Source organism: Scyliorhinus torazame, chromosome 9 (assembly GCF_047496885.1).
Source record: "Scyliorhinus torazame isolate Kashiwa2021f chromosome 9, sScyTor2.1, whole genome shotgun sequence".
In the NCBI taxonomy this organism is placed as follows: domain Eukaryota; kingdom Metazoa; phylum Chordata; class Chondrichthyes; order Carcharhiniformes; family Scyliorhinidae; genus Scyliorhinus; species Scyliorhinus torazame.
The window spans coordinates 146,652,133-146,674,328 of NC_092715.1; the positions used below are offsets into that span (position 1 = coordinate 146,652,133).

Here is a 22,196-nt window from a genome sequence, read left to right on the forward strand (position 1 = left end):
AGTAAGAGGTACCATTTCGTTTCCTGGTTTATTATTTGTAATTCAGTGTTGTGTTTGTTATTTTCCTTTGCTGTTGAAGAGGGAAGCAGTTCTTGAGAGCTGTCAACTCCTAGCCAGATGACCAGCCCAGGTAATATTGGTATGTTAGAGGGGGCATCAAGAGCTTTTTAGGGTGGCATGGTGGCACAGTGCCAGGGACGTGGGTTCAACTCCAACCTCGGGTGATTGTCTTTCTGGAGTTTGCATATTTTCTCCCTGTCTGCGTGTGTTTCCTCCGGGTGCTCCAGTTTCCTCACATAGTCCAAATATGCACAGGTTTGGTGGATTAGCAATGCCAAAGAAATTTCCGCTTAGTGTCCAAAGATGTGCAGGGTAAGTAGGGTTATGGGGTTACGGGAATAGGGCGGGGGGAGTGGGCTTGAGTGGCATGCTCACTCAGAGCGTCGGTGTGGACTCAATGGCCTCCTTCTGCATGTAGGGATTCTATGATTCTATCACAAACTAGCCTGATCTTTTTCTCACCCTAATGTGAGCCTGCCAAACTTCAGGGGGAAGCCTCACTGGATGATGTACGTGAGAACCCCAGTTTATTTTATCCCCCCACTAACCTGGGCTACTAAGATCAATTTAGTGTTTGTGGAGCTAGCCCAGTCAATTGACAATGCACCAGAGTTTGAACCTAGTCCAGCGGCCGGATTCTCCTTTCCTGAGACTGAGGGCTGGATTCTCCGATTCTGCGGCTATGTACGCAGGATCCATCTGGTCTTACGACCAAAACGTCAATGCCGCCCCTGTACTGATGCTCCACCCGGTGGGGGGCTAGCAGCCGCGCCACATAAAGCCCCCGGCTTTACCTGCCAATATGGACACAGATTGGGCAGCACGGTAGCACAAGTGATTAGCACTGTGGCTTCACAGCGCCAGGGTCCCAGGTTCGATTCCCCGCTGGGTCACTGTCTGTGCGGAGTTTGCACGTTCTCCCCGTGTCCGCGTGGGTTTCCTCCGGGTGCTCCGGTTTCCTCCCACAGTCCAAAGACGTGCAGGTTAGGTGGATTGGCCATGCTAAATTACCCGTAGTGTCCATAAGGGTTGGGAGGGGTTATTGGGTTGCGGGGATAAGTTGGAAGTGAGGGATTAATGTGGGTCGGTGCAGACTCGATGGGCCGAATGGCCTCCTTCTGCACTGTATGTTCTATGTAATCTATGTAAAAAGAATGGCCGGGTCCTGTGGCGGCCACGCCGTACAACATGGCGTCGGCCCCGCGCGGACCCGGCCTGCTAAAAACCGCTCCCCTGTAGCCCCCCTCGCCACCCCAGCCTCCGCCGATGCCCCCCCCCCCCCCTGCCAGCAGAACGGCTCTCACTCCCCCCCCCCCCCCCCCCCCCCCCCCCCTCGACTGTGGCGCCGCTGGACACAGTCCGCAGCCGCCAAGCCAGGTTTACAAAAAGTGAGAGGTCACGTGTCCCACGCCGTCGGGAAGTCAGGAGCAATCGGAGAAACCCGCCCTAAGTGTTGACGCCGGGGCAGGATTTGTGGAGTTCTACAACAGCAAAACTGGCACCACTGATTTGCGGTTCCCCATGGCACTTGTGTCACCCTCCATGTGCCAGAGTCACCTGGACATTGCAGCTATGCTCCTGAGCATGGCCCAGTCACAACGGGTGATGGCTGGGAGCGTAAGTGGCCGACGTGGTGCAGACACCGAGGAGGTGGCCCAGTTCCAGAAGGAGATGGCGCAGTCACTGGTAGATGTGGAACAGACCCAGAAGGTGCTGGTACAGTCGCAGCGATTTGTGCCGCTGTCCCAGAGGGAGGTGGACCACTCCCTGTACTCCATCGCTGCAAGTATGCAGACTCTGGGTCAAGACGGCAGCAGGCCTCCAGGACTGTAGTGCCAGGTGGCGGGGGAGCCTCAGGGCTTAGCTCCGCTCGCACCCATGTCCCATCGAGTACCCTGGGGGCCATTGGGCACCCCGAGGGAGGAGGAGGTGATGGGGCCTGTGCCGGTGACTCCGGCAGGGGAGGTTTCAGAACACCTCGGACCCCCCCCCCCCCCCCCCCCCCCCGCCAAATCACGTGGACAGCGTGCAGAATGGGGCGGCACTGCGCCACTTGGGACACGCAAACAGCAGCCAGTCCTCTCCAGGTCCGGTCGCCCCAGAAGACTGCCGCCAAAGGGGACTCAGGTTATAGGATGGGAATCACAGCAGGCTGCCTCATGTCCTGATGTACCATCTGGGGATCCATTGACACGTAGCGTTGGTGCCCGTAAGACCAGAAAGTTAGAAACCAGTTAAGTTGGCATGGGTGCAGGGCACAGTTTAGCGATAGGGGCGGGGCAGTAACCTGCATATATGTTTTCACTAAACACCAGTGCACAATGTTACAACCTGCCTCTGCACTGTCAGAAGGGTGTGAGGGGTGGGCTGGACTGGGCTGGCTGCAGAGGGGATGCAAGTAGGGGAGGGTGGATGGGCAGATGTTGGGGGTGGGCTTGACCCAGGGACCGCGGTTCAACCAGCGCTCACCGCTCCAGTTTCCCACCACCACCCCAGGGATCCAATGCGACCATGTGATGGAATGGCTAGCTCGCTTGCAGGGATCGCCCAGGTAGACGTTGGGAAGTGCTATCGTGGGCAGGAGTCAGACGTTGTCAAATGATGCGGAGCACCAGAGCTCATTGCAGACCGGATTGTCATCATCCTCCATCCCATGGACCAGACCTGCTATTACTGCCAACCCAGTGCCCGCACCCCTTCTTGAGGCAGGTAGGAATCACGGAGGAGGTTGCAGGTGGGGTGGTGGCCAATACCGCAGTGGGTAACCCTGTCAGCCAGGAGCCAACCCCCCCCCACCTGGGTGTGCGACTCGATGAGGCCAGGAACCAGCGAGTGTGCCAGGAGGAAGGCATCGTGCAGACTGCCTGGGTAACGGGTGCAGGCATCGTGCACACTGCCTGGGTAATGGGTGCAGGCATCGTGCACACTGCCTGGGTAATGGGTGCAGGCATCGTGCACACTGCCTGGGTAACGGGTGCAGGCATCGTGCACACTGCCTGGGTAACGGGTGCAGGCATCGTGCACACTGCCTGGGTAACGGGTGCAGGCATCGTGCACACTGCCAGGGTAACGGGTGCAGGCATCGTGCACACTGCCTGGGTAACGGGTGCAGGCATCATGCACACTGCCTGGGTAACGGGTGCAGGCATCGTGCACACTGCCTGGGTAATGGGTGCAGGCATCGTGCACACTGCCTGGGTAACGGGTGCAGGCATCGTTCACACTGCCTGGGTAACGGGTGCAGGCATCGTGCACACTGCCTGGGTAACGGGTGTAGATGTGCATGAGGCTCATCTGATGGTCACATATCAGCTGCACGTTCATCGAGTGGAACCCCTTTCGGTTAGTGAAGATTGACCGGTCATCTGCGAATGCTCGTAGGGTGACATGCATCCTGGCATTCACCCCCTGGACCTGGGGCATCTCGGCGATGGCAGCGAAACCGCCTACCCAGGGTCCTGGTGGGCTCAGTTCACATTGAAATGGATGTATTGTGCCGACTGGGTATATAGGGCCTCTCTGATGCACCTGTGCACCAAGCTTTGTGAGATCCCAGACCGGTCCCCACTTAGTGCCTGGAAGGCCCCCGTGCCATAGACGTTCAGGGCGACCGTCACCTTGACAGCCACCAGGAGCGGGTGTCGTCTCCCATTCCCCCACTGTGCCAGGTGCGCCATGATTTGGCAGGTATATCGCCCTGTCCCTCTACTCAGCCAGAATCTTCGATGGCATGCCCGGTCTTTGTCCTCAAATGACAGGCTCCGCCGTACACACGAAACCTCATGTGGTGCCTCCGTTGAACCTCATCTTGTTGGGCTGCCGGCTCTCCATCATCAGCGGCTTCCTCCAGTTCCTCTGGGGCAGGCTTCACTGCTGCAGCTTCCTCCTCCATGAGCAGCGCCAGCTTGTACAACCGACATGTTAGCATGGTGCGTACCCCCGTGCCCAACCATGACCAATGGGCTACATGGTGGCCTCGATTGGCACTGCAGATGCTACCCCCTCATGTATCCCCCCCCCCCCCCCATCTCTGCACTCCTGGCCCCATCGGTGTCTGGCACCGGCGCCCATCCGTGCTGCCAGGGGTCCCGTCGGCTGGCAGGCCCCTTCCAGTGGTACGCTCCACAACCCCCATCCGGCGTCCCCTTGTAGGAGCTATTGTAAGCGTTGTCCTTGGGAGGACTGCGTGATGCCTCACCGGTGGTAGGTGGCCGGTTGGGGGAGGGTATCGCCGAGGGCGGGGTGCAGAGGTGGAAGTTCAGGTGCAGGAGTGATGGAGGGTGGTGGCTCGTGTGCGGGGGGGTGGTGGGGTGGGGGCACGCATATGGCTGGTGGCACTCTGCAGAACCAGACACGGACCGCCATTGCCATAGCCTGCAAGGCAGCCATCTTGCTACGCATCACACTAACCATCTACCAGGCCACGGTAGATGGTTAGTGTGATGCGTAGCAAGATGGCTGCCTTGCAGGCTGTGGCAATGGTGGTCCGTGTCTGGACCCTGGGTCTACGGACCCTCCCACCCCACACACAATGATCCCCCCGCAGCCAGCCCAACCAGTGTCAGGACTGGTAGTCCACTATCGCGCTTCTCCATGTCCTACCTCAGCCACGGCACAAGGGAACCTCGCCATCGTGAATTTTCTCCAGTGGAGGTGGAGAATCGCAGAGGCCCTGGAGAATACCAGGTCAGGCCCGCTAATTATATGCAAACGGCGTTTACTGTACTTGCGGAGTGGAACGCATTAATGCGGTTGTTGAGACAGCGGAGAATTGCGATTTGGCATGAAATCGGCACCCGCCCCGATTTCGGTTTCAAGACCGATTCTCCACCCAATCATCTTTCCTGATTTCAGCCTCGGCCGATGGAGAATCCCGCCCCATATCCCTCATTTCATGTTGGATTAGGTTTTATTAATAATAATAATAATTGCTTATTGTCATGAGTCGGCTTCAATGAAGTTACTGTGAAAAGCCCCTAGTCGCCACATTCCGGCACCTGTTCGGGGAGGCCGGTGTGGGAATTGAACCCGCGCTGCTGGCCTTGTTCTGCATTACAAGCCAGCTGTTTAGCCCACTGTGCTGAACCAGCCCCAAGACTGTGCTGAACCAGCCCCAAGACTGTGCTAAACCAGCGCCATTCTTTTGCTAAGTATGCCAAGAGATTTCATTTTTTATAGAGCCTCTAAATATTTTCTCTATTCAATACAAAGGTCACTTTAAAATTGATGCGACTTGTGAAGGTTTTCATGAGCATGACTGAGGTGCTTGGAGCATCTGGGATAAAACTTAGTTGAAACAGTATTATCTCCAATAATCTAAACTTAAATGAGTGAACAAAGGTAAGAAAATCTCACCTCGCAAATAGCACGCAGCAATTTAGCAAGTCATATCGATGTATTTCATTCTTCTTCTTGAATTATTCGTTGTACATTTTCTATTTACTGTTGCATCTGATCCCTTGCCACCTGTTGTTTTATTATTCATTCATGGGATGTGGGATTCGCTGGCACTGCCAGCATTTGGATGTGGATTCGCTGACACTGCCAGCATTTGGATGTGGGATTCGCTGGCAATGCCAGCATTTGGATGTGGGATTCGCTGGCACTGCCAGCATTTGGATGTGGGATTCGCTGGCAATGCCAGCATTTGGATGTGGGATTCGCTGGCAATGCCAGCATTTGGATGTGGGATTCGCTGGCACTGCCAGCATTTGGATGTGGGATTCGCTGGCACTGCCAGCATTTGGATGTGGGATTCGCTGGCACTGCCAGCATTTGGATGTGGGATTCGCTGGCACTGCCAGCATTTGGATGTGGGATTCGCTGGCACTGTCAGCATTTGGATGTGGGATTCGCTGGCACTGTCAGCATTTGGATGTGGGATTCGCTGGCAATGCCAGCATTTGGATGTGGGATTCGCTGGCAATGCCAGCATTTGGATGTGGGATTCGCTGGCAATGCCAGCATTTGGATGTGGGATTCGCTGGCACTGCCAGCATTTGAATGTGGGATTCGCTGGCACTGCCAGCATTTGGATGTGGGATTCGCTGGCACTGCCAGCATTTGGATGTGGGATTCGCTGGCAATGCCAGCATTTGGATGTGGGATTCGCTGGCACTGCCAGCATTTGGATGTGGGATTCTCTGGCAATGCCAGCATTTGGAGGTGGGATTCGCTGGCACTGCCAGCATTTGGATATGGGATTCGCTGGCACTGCCAGCATTTGGATGTGGGATTCGCTGGCACTGCCAGCATTTGGTGCCATTCCTAATTGCTTGTGAATTGACTGGTTTCCCAGGCCATATCATAGGGTAGCTAAGAGTTGTATCAGTGAAACCTCAGACACTTTCAACCTGTTCACTTTCTCAAAGGTTTTACCGAGGGTGTCTTTAATAACACGGAGAACAAACCACAAACATAAAATCAAGTTCTTAATTGGGGCAAGGCCAATTTTGATGGTATCAGACAGGAACTTTCAGAGGTAGATTGGGGGAGACTGTTGGCAGGCAAAGGGACAGCTGGTAAATGGGAGGCTTTTAAAAATGTGTTAACCTGGGTTCAGGGTAAGCACATTCCCTTTAGAGTGAAGGGCAAGGCTGGTAGAAGTAGGGAACCCTGGATGACTCGAGATATTGAGACTCTGGTCAAAAAGAAGAAGGAGGCATATGACGTACATAAACAATTGGGATTAAGTGGATCCCTTGAAGAGTATAGAGATTGTCGAAATAGAGTTAAGAGGGAAATCAGGAGGGCAAAAAGGGGACATGAAATTGCTTTGGCAAATAATGCAAAGGAGAATCCAACGAGCTTCTACAGATACACAACGCAGAATCGCCGAGCAGAAACTTATAGCCAAGTTCCGCACACATGAGTGCGGCCTCAACCGGGACCTGGGATTCATGTCACATTGCATTCATCCCCCACCATCTGGCCTGCGAAATCCTACCAACTGTCCTGGCTTGAGACAATTCACACCTCTTTAACCTGGGGTTACCCCATCTCTGGATCTGTAAAGATTTAATCACCTGCTAATGCTCGCATTCCTAGCATTGTTTGGCATCTTTGAATTTGTCTATATATGTGTTTCTGGAACAGACCTCTTCATTCACCTGAGGAAGGAGCAGCGCTCCGAAAGCTAGTGACATCGAAACAAACCTGTTGGACTTTAACCTGGTGTTGTAAGACTTCGTACTGTGCAATTTTAAAGGGTTAAGTCTATATGGATGTTGTTTGATAGGAACAGCATTTCCCACATCTACATCATGTATAGCCATTTTAGTACTTCCCAATTTATCTCTACAAACGTGCCCATGTGATATCAATAACTCTTTCAGGTCAGTTTGTTTTTCCTCTGGAAGGTAACTTAACAATTCATCCCAATTTTTAAGAACATCCTCATTTTCCAATTTAATTTGAGGTATGTCAAATTCGCAGTCATCTGGATTTGGTTCGTCACTTTGAGTTAGAATCATTAAAACCTCCTTTTTCTTTCCTTCCCTTTCAAAGTACCTTTTAAGCATATTCGCATGACACACTCGGTGAATCTTCCTTCTATCTGGTGTTTTTACCACATTCACTTCACTTAATTTCCTTTCAATCTGATACAGTCCACAAAACTTAGCTTTTAAAGGCTCACCTATCACTGGTAACAACACTAAAACTTTATCCCCACTGGCAAAACTACAAACTGGATTTCTTGTCCGCTACCCGTTTCATCATATTTTGTGCAACTTTCAAATGTTGTCTAGCCAATTCACCTGCTCTATTTAATCGTTCCCTAAAATTTGACACGTAATCCAATAGTGTAATTTCCGATTTCTCACCCACTAATTTTTCGTTAATCAATTTAAGTGGTGCTCTCACCTCATGACCAAAATTAGTTCAAAAGGACTAAATTTGGTAGACTCATTAGGTGCATCCCTAATTGCAAACAATACGAATGGGATTCTTTTATCCCAATCCTCTGGATAATCTTGACAATACGCCCTCAACGTTGTCTTTAATGTCTGATGCCACCTTTCTAACGCTCCCTGCGATTCTGGATGGTACGCAGTTGATTTAAATTGTTTTATTCCTAAGCTATCCATAACTTCTTTGAATAACTTTGAAGTAAAATTCGATCCTTGATCCGATTGAATTTCTGTGAGTAGTCCATATCTAGTAAATAATTGAAGTAACTCCTCCACAATCCTGCTGCTGTAATATTACGTACTGGAATGGCCTCTGGAAACCGAGTAGACTCATCCATTATAGTCAAAAGATATTGATTCCCACTTTTTGTTTTAGAAAGCGGTCCTACACAATCAATTTGGACCCTCGTAAAGGGTTCCTCAGATGCTGGAATGGGTATTAGGGTGCTGGTTTTATCACTGCTTGAGGTTTCCCTATCACTTGACATGTGTGACATGATTGACAAAATTTAACTACATCTTTATGTAGTCCAGGCCAATAAAAATGTTTCTGGATTTTAGCTTGAGTTTTCCTTATTCCCAAATGACCTCCCACTGGTACCTCATGTGCAACTCGCAACACTTCCTTTCTATACCCTACCGGCAATACTACTTGATGATCTTCTGCCCACTTTTCATCCGCCTGCAAATGTACAGGTCTCCATTTTCTCATCAAGACATCACTTTTACGGTAATAACACTCTGGTATACTCTCAGATTCCTCTTCCGGATATGCTTTCTCATATATCCGTTTTATTTTGACATCTTTCTGTTGTAACTCCGCCAATTTTCCTGAGCTAAAAATATCCGCCACATCCTCCACCTGTTCTTGTTCTTTTTCAACCATCTGATCAAAAATCGTTTCTGATAATTGCACTTCAACTTCATTTTCACTCTTTGATTTCTCCTCTTGTCTTAACCTGTGACTTTGCGACCTTGTTACTACACAATCCGGAAAAATCCCAGGATATTCGTCCTTCAACCCTTCAGTTGTCTGATTTTCCATTGGCTTATCAACCGCAGTAGGCATCACTCCCACCTGCTATCCAGTTATATCATTACCCAAGATAAACTGTATTCCTGGACAAGATAGTTTATCTATTACTCCTACTACCACTTCACCACTCTTCACTGAACTTTCCAACCTTACCTTATATAATGGAATGCTACTCCTCTCACCCTGAATTCCACATATCACTAACTTTTCTGGCAACATTCTTCCCAAATTACATAATTCCTCATCTCTTACCATTAAAGATTGACTCGCCCCTGTATCTCTTAAAATTGTGGCTTCTTTACCTGCTCCTCCTGATACACATGAGTAAACTTTACCCACACAAGTAAATTATTTCAAGACATCTGGCACCTTCTTCACAATTACTTCTTGAACAGGCTGTACAATCGTTTGCACCTCCTTCGCTTCCTTTGGGCTTTCCTTTACCACACTAACAAATCCCACTGTCTTATCCTGTTTTACCACATCAGCCTTCCCAGTGCTTTTCTTCAACCACCAACACTGTGACTTTACATGGCCTAGTTTATTACAGTGAAAACATTTGAAACTTGTCATTTCTTTTCCACCCTCTTGGATTTCTTTTTTAATCTGAGGTACACTCTCTTTATTGTCTCCCATCAGATCACCTTTACCTTTACCACTTGAGTATTTCTCGTCCCCGGTTTCTATCCCTCACCGGCTGAAACTGATGTTGGAAACCAATCTTTGATTTATGAACTAATTCGTAATCATCTGCCATTTCTGCTGCTAATCTCGCAGATTTAACCCTCTGTTCTTCCACATGAGTTCTCACTACATCAGGAATTGAATTTTTAAACTCCTCCAAAAGTATAATTTCTCTGAGAGCTTCATACATTTTGTCTATTTTCAAAGCCCTTATCCACCTATCAAAATTACTCTGTTTGAGCCTTTCAAACTCCATGTATGTTTGACCAAATTATTTCCTTAAATTTCTAAACCTTTGTCTGTAAGCTTCAGGTACTAGCTCATATGCACTTAAGATGGATTTCTTCACCTCCTCATATGTTCCAGATACCTCCTCCGGTCGTGATGCAAATACTTCACTAGCCCTACCTACCAGCTTTGTTTGAATCATTAATACCCACATGTCCTGTGGCCATTGCATTTGTTTAGCTACCTTCTCGAATGAAATAATAAAGGCTTCTACCTCCTTCTCGTCAAACCTTGGCAATGCTTGGACATATTTAAATAGATCCCCACCACGTCTTCGACTATGAGGCTCTGTCTCATTATCCTCATCCATCTCCTCCAACTGTATGTGTCCCTTTGCGTCTGCCAATTTTAACTGATTTTCATGTTTCGGAGCAATTTTTCGAAGTTCAAACTGTCTCTCTTTTTCCCTTTCCTCTCTATCTCTTTCTCTGTTTCTTCTCTCTCCTTTTCTTTCTCCTCTGTATCTCTATCTCCTTCTTTTTCTTTCATTGCATATTCAAGCCACTTTAATTCTTTTTCATGTTCAAGTTGCTTTAATTCTTTTTCATGTTCAAATTGCTTAACCTGCCACTGGAGCTTTGCCATATCTAATGAGTCAGAATGTATCACAGGCAAACGTAAATGTGCAGATACCGCGTTAAGTACCTCATCTTTTCGTATTTTGCTAGGCAGTGTTACCTACAATGCTTTTGCCAAACCTAACAGTCTGTTTTTTTGTCTCTGTCCGTAAGGTATCACCTGTTACCGTGTCCACCCCCAAAAACTTCTAAGCCCCCTAAAGAGCCATTGTTCACAACACTCGCCCCACTTAAACTAAAACACCACACCGGAAAAGCAACAAACCTTCACTGTCTTTAAGTTCACGACAGCCAATCCAATAGATCAACTTTTATCCCCCGAGCCCCCAATTGTTATGGGCGAGGTGTTTTCAGAACCCCAAAGTGTATCATGGAGTTCAACCAATCTCCTCCTTTAATGGATTGTTGCTTTTGAAGCACACGGCTTGTTCTCCAGGTGTGGTATTACAATTATGGACACGTGGTTTTTAAAACAAAACAATGTTTATTCCATGAACTCAAATTAACCTTTTAATTGGATCTCTTAACACCCATTACTTCAAAGATAACCCCAAAAATAATACAACACTAAATAATCCCTCAAAATGTTCCTTCAAACCTCCAAAAGACTTCACCTTTAACAACAGATATGAGGTTACATTCAATATACTTATAGTCTTTGGATTTGCAGACATCCACAGACCAGCTCTGTGCTTTTCTTCCTGCAACTCTTTTCAAAACACACAGACACCCCCAGCTTTCTCCTCAAACTGAAACCAAAAGCAGAAGTGAGCTCAGCTCAGCTCCCCCCATCCTCTGACGTCACTTCAGTAATATGAGCAGCTCCATTTCTTAAAGGTACATTGCTTAAACATTCATTTCTTAAAGGCACCCTCACATGACACTAGTGCTGTTGGTGAGACATTGTTGAGAGAGGGGCAACATTGGCAGCTCAATATTCCAAAATATAGCATCTCCCGGTGAGACAGGGAAAGAGGTAAATGAGGAACGGTGTCGCAATTTTGATCAGGAAATCAATTACACCAGCAAGGGGACATCTTCGAAGGGTCTTCAAATGAAGTCTTCTGGGTAAAAAGTAAAAACCAAAGAGGAGCAATCACATTGCTGAGAGTGTTCTATTGGCCCCTAACAGTCCGAGAGAAATAGAAGAGCAGATGAATAAGCAAATTTCAGAGAAGTGTAAAAGTAACAGGATCGTGAGGGATTTGAACTACCCCAATGTTAACTGCGGCAGTCGTAGTGCGAAAGATTTAGAGGGAGCAAAATTCTTAAAATGAGTCTAGGAGAACATTTTAAGCCTATATGTAGAAGATCCTACAAGAAAGGGACGGTCCTAGACTTGATTTTAGGTAACAAAGCCAGACAAGTGGTCGAAGTATCAGTGGGGGAGCATTTTGCAGACAGTGATCATAAACTCCGTTAGATTCAAAATTGTTATGGAAAAGGACAAGGATGGGCCAGCAATCAAAGTTCTAAACTGGGGGAAGGCCAATTTTAATATGATCAGATATCATTTGGCCAGAGTGCACTGGGAGCAGACACTTTTTAGATAAATCTGTCTCAGAACAGTGGGACACGTTCAAGAAGGAAATAAGAGAGAGTTCAGAGCCAACATGTTCCAATAAAGAAAACGGGTGGGACCAACGGTTTCGGTGAACCCTGGATATAGAGGGATATATGCAGCATTGGATGAAGATAAAAAGGGAGTCCCATGTCAGATATCAAGGGCTTGAAACAGCAGAAAGCCTAGAGGTGTATAAAATATGCAAGAGGTTCCTTAAAAAGAAAATTAGTAGAGCAAAAAGAGGACATGAAAGGATACTGGCAAGTAAAATAAGTTATTTTACAATAAGGGTAAAAGGATATCTGGGGAAAGAGTAGGGCCCATTAAGGATCACAGTGGTAATTTGTTTGTGGAGCTGGAGGATGTAGGTAGGGTTCGAAATGAATACATTGTGTTGGTGTTCACTAGTGGGAGGGGCGGTGTGGATATAGAAATCAGGGAGAAGGATTGTGATAAAATTAAAGAAATTAACATAGACAGAGAGGAGGTTCTGAATGGTCTGGCAGTCTTAAAATCTCCAGTGCCAGCTGAAGTGGATCCCAGCCTGTTGAGAGAGGCAAGGGAGGAATTAGCAGAGGCACTGGCAATAATTTTCAATTTCTCTCTGGCCACAGGAAACATGCCAGAGGACTGGAGGATAGCCAGTGTGGTACCATTATTCAAGAAGGGAGGCAAGGATGAACCAGGAAACTACAGGCGAGTCAGTCTAACCTCAGTGGTGGGGAAACTATTGGAAGCACCCCAATTAATTTTTTTTTAATTGTTTGTTTCTTTTAAGGTTTTTTCCCCAATTAAGGGGCAATTTAGCGTGGCCAATCCACCTACCCTGCACATCTTTGGGTTGTGGGGGTAAAACCCATGCAGACACGGGAAGAATTTGCAAACTCTACACGGACAGTGACCCGGGGCCGGGATCGAACTCGGTTCCTCGGTGCCGTGAGGCAGCAGTGCTAACCACTGCGCCACTGTGCAGCCCCTATTGGAAGCAATTCTGAGAGACAGAATGAATCTGCATTTGGAGAGACCGGGATTAATCAAGAACAGTCTGCATGGTTTTGTTAAGGTTAGGTCAAGTCTGACCAACTTGATTGAATTTTTCAAAGAGGTGACCAGGTGTGTAGATGAGGGCAATGCATTTGACGCAGTCTATTTGGACTTCAGCAAGGCTTTTGATAAGGTCCCACATGGGAGATTCATAGCAAAGGTAAGAGCCCATGGGATCCAAGGAAATTTGCAAATTAGATCCAGAATTGGCTGGACGGCAGGAAGCAGAGGGTGATGGTCGTGGAATGTTTCTTTGACTGAAAGCCTGTGCCCAGTGAGGTCCCGCAGGGATCAGTGTTGAACCCTTTCTCTTTGTAATTTATATAAATAATTTAAACTTGAATGTATGGGGGTTAATTAGTAAATTTGCAGATGATATGAATATTGATGGGGTGCTAAATAGAGAGGACAATAGCCTTTGATTACAGGAAGATACAGACAGGCTGGCAGATGTGTTCATCAGTGGGGAATGGATTTCAATCCGGAAAAGAACCTGGCGACTAGGGGCTTTTCACAGTAACTTCACACTTGTGACAATAAAAGATTATTAAAAAGTGTGAGGTGATGTACTAGGGCAGGACAAACAAGGCAAGGGAACACATGATGAACGGCAAGACCCTGGGAAGCACTGGGGATCAGGGGAATCTTGGTGTGCATGTCCACTGCTACCTTAAGTTAGCAGGGCAGGTGGATAAAGTGGTTAAGAAGTTGTACTTGCCTTTATTAGCCGAGGCATAGAGTTTAAGAGCAGGAAGGTTATGCTGGAACTGTATAAAACGTTGGTTAGGCCAAAGCTAGCGTATTGTGCGCAGTTGTGGAAACTAAATTATAGGAGGGATGTGATAGCACTGGAAAGGGTGCAGAGGAGATTTACTAGGATGTTGCCTGGGCTGGAGGGTTTTCATTATGAAGAGAGATTGGATAGACTGGGGTTGTTTTCCTTGTCGTAGAGGAGATTGAGTATGGCTTGGAAGGGGATTTGCAGCTGGTGATGTTCTCATACCTGTGTTGGCCTTGCTCTTCTAGGTGGCAGAGGCCGTGGGTTTGTGTACACATTGCTGCCACTGTGCATTGGCTATGAAAGGTGGTGGATTTAAGATGGTGGATGGGGGCTGGTCAAGCAGGCTGCTTTATCCTGGATGGTGACCTCGAGTGTTGTTGGAGGTGTACTCATCCAGACAAGTGGAGAGTATTTAATCATTGTCTTGATTTGTACCTTGTAGAGGATGGACAAGCTTTGAGGAGTCATAAAATGAGTTACTCGCCATGAAATTCCCAGCCTCTATCCTGCTTTTTGTCGCTACAGTTTTATTTTAATGGGTCCAGTTCAATTTCTGGTCAATGGTAGGCCAAAAGATGCTGATAGTAGGGAATTATAATGCTTTTGAATGTCAGGAGGAAATGGTTAGATTCTCTCTTGTTGGAGATGGTCATTGCATGGCACAATTGTGTGCTGCCTGCCAAATAAGTACATAGACTGCCAAAGTATCTGAGGAGTCATGATTGGTATTGAACATAATGCACTTTTCCACGAACGTCCCTATTTCTAAATTTATGATGGAGGGAAGGTTATTGATGAAACAGCTAAAAATGGATGGACCAAGGAAACTACTCCGAGGAGCTCCTTCAGTAATATCTTGGGATAAAGATGACTGGCCTCAAACAACCAAGATCAGCTTCCTTTGTGTTCGGTATGATGCAAACGAGTGGAGAGTTTTCCCCTTGATTCCTATTGGTTGCAATTTTACTCTGATTCCTTGAACCACACTTGGTCAAATTCTGCCTTGACATCAAGGGCGGTTACTCTCACCTCATCTCTGGAATTCATCTCTTTTGTTTGTGTTTGGACCAAGGTTGCAACAAGGTCAGGAGTCGAGCAGCCCTGGTGGAACCCAAACTGAGCATCAGTGAGCAGACTGAGTACCAGCTGGTAACACTGTCAATGTCAACTTCTAAGTTATCCACCTCATTCAGAGTGGCCTTAGGGATTATTGCTTCAGGCTTATTAATTGAACAAGTAGAAAACTCCATGCTGAACATTAAAGACCCCCCATTGTTGAAGCAGGGTAGGGGAAGGGTATATGGCACAATTTAATGGAAAGGTTTCTAAGTGTTCTGGTTCACGGGAATTTCCCAATGCTCAGCCTGGCGAGGACGTTACCACGATAAACCTTTAATTGGTCCAGTTAACGAAGCCCCAAGGGTTTCTCGTCGCAAATCGTGGTCCCGCCGGCTGATTTGCCCGGACCAGGCTTACCAGACCCCTGCTAACAAGTGAGGGCAGCACTTAAACCGATCCTGCACAGCCAACCCCACTCAGCTCGCAGCCATGATGCCGAGATCACCAGCCCCACGATTCGGGGATGCAGACCTGGACAGACTACCCTAAGTGGTCAAGGCCAGATGGGATGTCTGTTCCCCCATGGGAGGAAGTGGCAGCGGACATCAGCTTGGGGATCGTGACCAGGAGGACTGGCACCCAGTGCCGCAAGAAGATCACCAACCTCCACCGGGCCGCTCTGGTCAGTTTGCATGGACCCTCGCCATATACCCAAGAGAATGCGCCTGGCACCACCTCTGCCCAGCACCATTCCGTGCCTCGGCCAGCCATGTCCAGCAGTGCCACCCTAACCATTCTATTCCCTCCCCCATATGGCTCATCTCCCTCAGCCCCCTCCTCTATGAGGAACGGGCCATGAGGTCATGGGAGTGGCCGAGGACAGATCAGTGGCCACCGTAGACGTCGGCGTATGGCGCAGAGGTGAGGATTCATTAGCCCCCACTCAGATGACCTGTCAAATGTGAGTTGTTGATGCCAAACAGATTGACCCATCCCTCCCACTGACCACATGTCCATCCTCCCGCAGATGTGCAGCCGTCAGCGCCACCCCGCCCCCCCAAGAGAACACTTCAGAGGAGAGATCCGAAACTGCCACCATTATCATGGCATAGCTATCATCCCACCATCCACCAGCACAGAGAGACACATCACGTTGGGTGGCAGTAGTGGTCAGGCTTCTGGGGCACATTCTGATGAACACCACAAAGCTGCTGCTGCGCATCAGTTGAAGGCAGGATCGCCCAGGCGAGACAGCAGTCGAAAGTCTGCTCGATCCCAGGACCCAGCTGGACCCCAGTCAGGTGCTGAGCCTCTGGAATAGGTTTACCCAGAGCTGATGGAGGTGATAGGGTGTGGCCATGAGATTCAGAGAGGGACGTCAGCAACACTCCAGCAGGTCCATAGCCGGTTGGAGGAGTCCCAGGGGCTACGGGCACAGGTGATGGCACAGGCATTGCATGGCACTGAGGCCAACACCGCTAGGGTGGCGAACACAGTGGAGAGCCTGGCACACGATGTTAGCAGCATGAGTGGAAGTGATCAAGGCATGGCCCAGTTGGTGATGACCATGGCTGAGTGCCTCGCTAGGGCACTTCACCCAGTACCAGCTGGACCTTGATGGCGTGCAGTGGAGCATGTCCCAGTCCCAGACAGGCATAGCCAACATGCTGCAGAGCATCTCCCGGTTGCTGGGGGACATGTCCCAGTCTCAGGTGTGCATTGCTGCGACACACGAGCATGTCCCGAGGAGCATCGCCGAGGACATCAACACTGTGCTTTAGACAGTGGGGATCTGCAAGACTGGCAGAGACAGATGCTGCTGGGCTGTCGGGGCTCGATCAGCGGCCCCTGCCTCTTGAAGCGAACCCCAGGGCCTTATGGGCTCCATCCGCGTGCAGGGGGTGCAGGGTGTCAACTTAGAGCCATCCTATGGAGTGGCGATGGTAGCCACCAGCTCCCCTGAGTTTCATCCCCCTGACAACAGTGCGTCTGGCAGGCAGCACCCAGTATAGTGTGGCTTGCAAATGAGCCGGGGCCTCCAGCCCCAGAGCCCCAGGGGACACCGGCCAGGGGCAGTATGTCGAGGATCACTGAGAGGGTACTGGAGGGGAAGGAGGTAAGGGGGGGGGGGGATGCATTGGGGGGGGGAAAAGGGATGTGGGTGAGTCTGGGAGGGGTGGAGAGAGTGGGGTGGCACAATCGGGAGAGTGGCAGTTGGGGACACTTCTGTAAATGATTAAAATCTGTTGACCTCGACCAATATGATGCCTTGGCATTTTCGTCCGCTATGCAGGCCAAGCACCAATCCCATGCCCCATCTCCCTGGACATGGAGGTCCTGGACTCCTCTCCCCACCCCACCCCCCCACCCCCCTTCCCCCCAGCACATCACTTGCAGGTGATGGGTGTGAGCGAGCATTCAGCAGACAGGCAGGGATCAGACTATGGCATTGAATGAGGAGCACCGGCACTCCGCTCTCTGCAGATTATCATCACCCCTCTGCCCTCGGCAGTGACCCGCTGACAATGCCGACACAGTCCCAGCACACTGTAGTAATGTTACACAGACCTTGGGAGGGTGGGAAATGGGGGTAGGGGGTGGGGAGAATGTTGAACAGGGAGGGGGAAGGCAGAGGGATGGGGTGTGCAGGAAGGGTAGGGGTTGGAGAGAGGGTGAATGATAGACGAGGCCACGTCCTATGTGAAGCGAGAGAGGATGAGGGCCTCTCTGGCTCTCCGGGCTTGCCGGACCTTCACCTCTCCAGCCTGCACTCCATCCTACGGGTAGTCCGGCGGATCCTGCCCGAGCTCGCCCTCCAGCTCTCTTGATCCAGCGCCTCCTTGCCCTCCTCCTCGGAGTAGTCATATGTTCCTCTGTCCCCACCTCCAGCACGTCACCCCGCTCTTGTGCCAGGTTGTGTAGGACACAGCAGACCACCACAAAGCGGGCGACCCTCTGGGAGGTGTACTGCATTGCATGGCCACAGCAGTCACTGCATCAGAAACTCATTTTGAGGTGTTTGATGCACTGCTCAATGACAGACCGGGTTGCCACATGCGCCTTGTTGTACCAGGGCTCTGCTTCGGTCACCGGCCTCCGTACGTCGCCCTTATTCAGATCCTCAGTGGGCACCCCTTATCCCCCTAAATCCAGCCGACTATTCTGGGGTGGTCATCGAAGAGGCCAGGCATGTCTGACTGCCTCAGGATGTAGTTGTCGTGCACACTCCCTGGGAAGCGTGCACATACATGCGCGATCCTCATGTGGTGGTCAGACATGAGCTGGATGTTCAGGCAGTGGAACCCCTTCTTGTTGATGTGGGGCACTTCCAGATCTGTTCGCCCCTGGAACTGGAGCATCCCGGTGGAGAATCCTGCTGCCCGGGCATCTTGTTGGACCTGGTCCATGTGAAAAGTTATATAGTTTTCTGCCCGGGTAAACAGGGCATCTGTGACTCCACGGATGTATTTGTGGGCTGTAGCTTGTGAGATGCTGCCCAACCTCCCTCTTGAGCCTGGTATGATCCTGGGGCGTAGACATCCAGGGCTGCGGTGACCTTGATGGCCACCGGGAGCGGGTTTCCTACTCCTCCACGTGTTGCCAGGTCCGCACCGTCCCTTTGTTGAGCAGGAGCCTCCTGTGGCACATGCTGTCCATCAACTGTTCGAAAGACCAGCGGCGCCTGTACACCTTGGGCCGCGTGGGCCTCCCCATCTGGGTCCCGCCCTGGCTTGTTGGGCAGCCGAGTCCTCAGGGTGTGGGGCGGGGCCCTGCACATGGCCGTTGCCTCGAGCCTCTGTTGACGCTGCTGCCACCGCCTCCTACAGCTTCTGGCGGCTGGCCTGCCAGCAGCACTATGAGGGCAACTTCTGTGGGGTCCAAGGTGTCATCCATTGCGTGTAATATCTGTAAGGAGTTGGAGGAGGGTGTGCGGCAGACAACCAGTGGTGTCTTCCAACCTGGGACCCTCCAGTCCCCACATCACTATCTCTCCCCCCCCCCCCCCCCCCCCCCCCCCCCACCATCTCACCCTGACCCGGCACGCCCAGCCCACACATCTCTGTCCGCTGCTCATCTGACCCCAGAACTTGTACCCTAGACACCCGCACGTAACGTTACCTGGACCGGGCGCTGGTATCCTCCCCGATGCACACACCCACCCTCTGATTTGGAATTGCCCCTGGTGCTGGGGCCCAACCCCTGGGTGTTCGGATGTTGGCCGCTGTGTCCTAGGTGTTGGTTCCCACAGTGTTGAGGCACAGTGTCCATGCATCATGGTCTGATTGGGATGCTACATGGCACGCCCACCCACAGGATCCACTTGGGAGGTGTGAAGTGCTCACTTAACTACAATTCCAAATTAGCTATCGTTTTCAGTCACGTGGCCAGAGGTCTCCACGGTCAATAGGAGTTATGGGTGGTTGGTGGGGCAGGCAGGCTGTGGCTGGGGCTTCCCCCAGAACAGGACCACATGGTCCAGGGTTTTGCATGGCAGACCTGTGGGACGCTGAGACACCTATCTTCTTCCCCACCCTCCAAACCCAGCCCAGGCCATGGGTGGCCACCTCCCACCCCAGCTCCGTCGCCACCCCCCCACTCACCAATGCCTGGTGACTTCCCCACCCTCCTCTGAGCACTGGGGCAGCAACCCCAGTGCCCCCCCCGGCTCTTTGCCTGTGAGTAAAGATGGCTACTCACCTGCTCGGGTGCCCGCAGCAGCCCTTCCGTCATCTTCACATTTTAAAAAAGGAGTATTAATTGGTGCCCGCGTGACCACTTGCTGGGGAGGTCGTTAGATAGGGGGTCACTCCTGTTAATTGTATGGAGATTGGTCTTAAATGGTGATTATTGGTTTCTTGCCATGCTACGGCAGGATCCTGACTTCGCCTACAGGAGCGGGCTGGTTAGATCGCAAACCGTTCGCCGCCCGACGCGGTTCTTGGTTTTGGCCTCTCCCGCGATTTAACGGCCTCGTCGAGTTCTCACTTATGCACAATATAGTCATTTAATCATGTCCATACTCTCGTAGGCTCTGTTTAACCCAGAGGTCCTTGGTACTGACACGGAATGCTGATGCAAAACAGAAGAGTGCTGCATCCATATCACTGACAACCTTAATTTGAATGAGTAGAAAAAATAGACCTAAATGACAATATTTAAATGTATCAATGATAGCTGTCTTGATTATATACAATAGGCCACAACTGTGGTTACATGCTACAAAAAAGCATCAAAATGTCAGATTTACATCTGTTCATCATAACCTGCTATAAGAAATTATAGTGGTAAACATGGATTGTGCTTGATTTAGATCAAACTAATAATGTCATTAAAATTTCACCAGCAATAATTACAGATGAACAATTTCCTTTGGACCAGGATTCAAAGTAAAGTTAAGAAACCTAAGAATAGCAGTAATTTTGGTCACTAACTGTATATATTGATTTTGCTTTTTGAAAGTTTCTTCAAATTTGAATTTATTTGATTGAAATGTTATGACTCTTCTGCGTTTCGACTGATGTTGCTGTTTTAATATTATGTTCTCATTAATAACACTGAGATATGGCGATGAACAGATCTTTGTGCTGATATACGCTGTCCCCTTTCTCTCTTCTGAACAGGGGCCCTGTATCACCCTAGATCTCCTCCAGATGGCAGAAGATATTAAGACCACCACTGTCAGGGCAGCACGGTGGCGCAGTGGGGCAGTCCTGCTGCCTCAAGGCGCCAAGGTTCCAGGTTCGATCCCGGCTCTGGGTCACTGTCCGTGCGGAGTTTGAACATTCTCCCCGTGTTTGCGTGGGTTTCTCCCCCACAACCTAAAAGATGTGCAAGGTAGGTGGATTGGTGCAGGGTAGGTGGATTGGCCCTGCTAAATTGCCCCTTAATTGGAAAAAATGAATTGGGTACTCTAAATTTTAAAAAAAAGACCACCGCTGATGTTAGCCAGCTCAAACAGCACAGGCCTGACTACTCAAACACTAAAGAGTATTCAGACTCTGATTTCACCTGCGATCTCTCTTCTTTTTGCGGACCAAGTTTGCCCATCATTATTCCAAGTCCAGGAAAGTCTCCAATGGTCAGATCAAACCTACTGCCCATGGGATCCCATAGCACCTTCGGTGGAAGTGGTACTAGAGAAGGATCAACAGTCTGAGGAGCTGTTCCGATGATGGTACATTTGGTAGACTCAAGGACCATTGATCACACAAGTCAACTTCCAGCCAGCATGTCAGAACCACAAGGGATGCTGGAACCTCACAGCAATCTTGCACCATCAACAACAAAAAGCAGAGGTGAACATGCTGCTCAATCTTCTTCTTACCAAAGGAACGCCCGTTCTCAGCCTCGCTGAGCTTCTTGGTAATCCCAGATAAATCGCATTGTCGTCCACCCTGCAAGAAAAGCTCAAGAGTCACAACTGTGCATTGCCAAACCAGCCAGATGTAGCAAAGGGGGTTAACATCAAGCAGTGGAAGAAATGGATAAAACCAAATCCAAATGACAGTCCAACCTCCAAGCCAACAACAGGAACCAGAACCACCAGAACCTACCACTGTCCCAACAGAACAGCGAACAATGCGGGAGGGATATAAGGCCCCAGATTGCCTGAACATTTACTTTAAGGACTTGAAGGGGAAGATGGGTTCGTGAGAATGTTGTTAATGTTAATACTATAATAGCAATAATGTTGTAATAGCATTAAAGTTGTATCAATAAGGTAAATGTGCAAGACTTTGAACAATGTAACTTGAAGTCAAGAAAATGAACTATATCCATGGGATAAAGACTTAAGGGTCTGGAACATGCAGGGTTAATGTGGGGCTGAGTACAGGACCACCCACTCTGTGATGTAAGAAGGCATAGGACCCTGAGCTAGAGTCAGTCTAGAAATGGGCGGATATAAATGGACCTAGGATGGGGTCAGCTCTATACCTCTACTCTCTACTGCATATAGTTGTTAACAAATACTTGCTGTTGATATACTCAAGACTATAAAGCCTATTTCATGGAATCAGAAGCAGGATTCTTTATACAAGACACAAATAGCATCCCAGAAATAATTGTAAATCAAGAGTTGTAAGGGAGAGGGGAGCTTAAAGTAATAATAATCACAAGGGAAAGGGTGAAGATAAAACTATTATAACTACAGGCTGTCAAGTCTCCAGGACCTGCATCCTAGCATCTTAAA

General features: G+C 49.5%; 1 long non-coding RNA gene across 1 annotated transcript; it reads left to right on the forward strand.

Moving 5' to 3' along the window:
- The first annotated feature begins 53 nt into the window (after positions 1–53).
- Positions 54–21,730, forward strand: LOC140429514 (uncharacterized). The gene is made up of 2 exons (XR_011949105.1): positions 54–130; positions 20,626–21,730. It is a non-coding gene; the product is annotated as an uncharacterized lncRNA (long non-coding RNA).
- Positions 21,731–22,196: the final 466 nt, after the last annotated feature.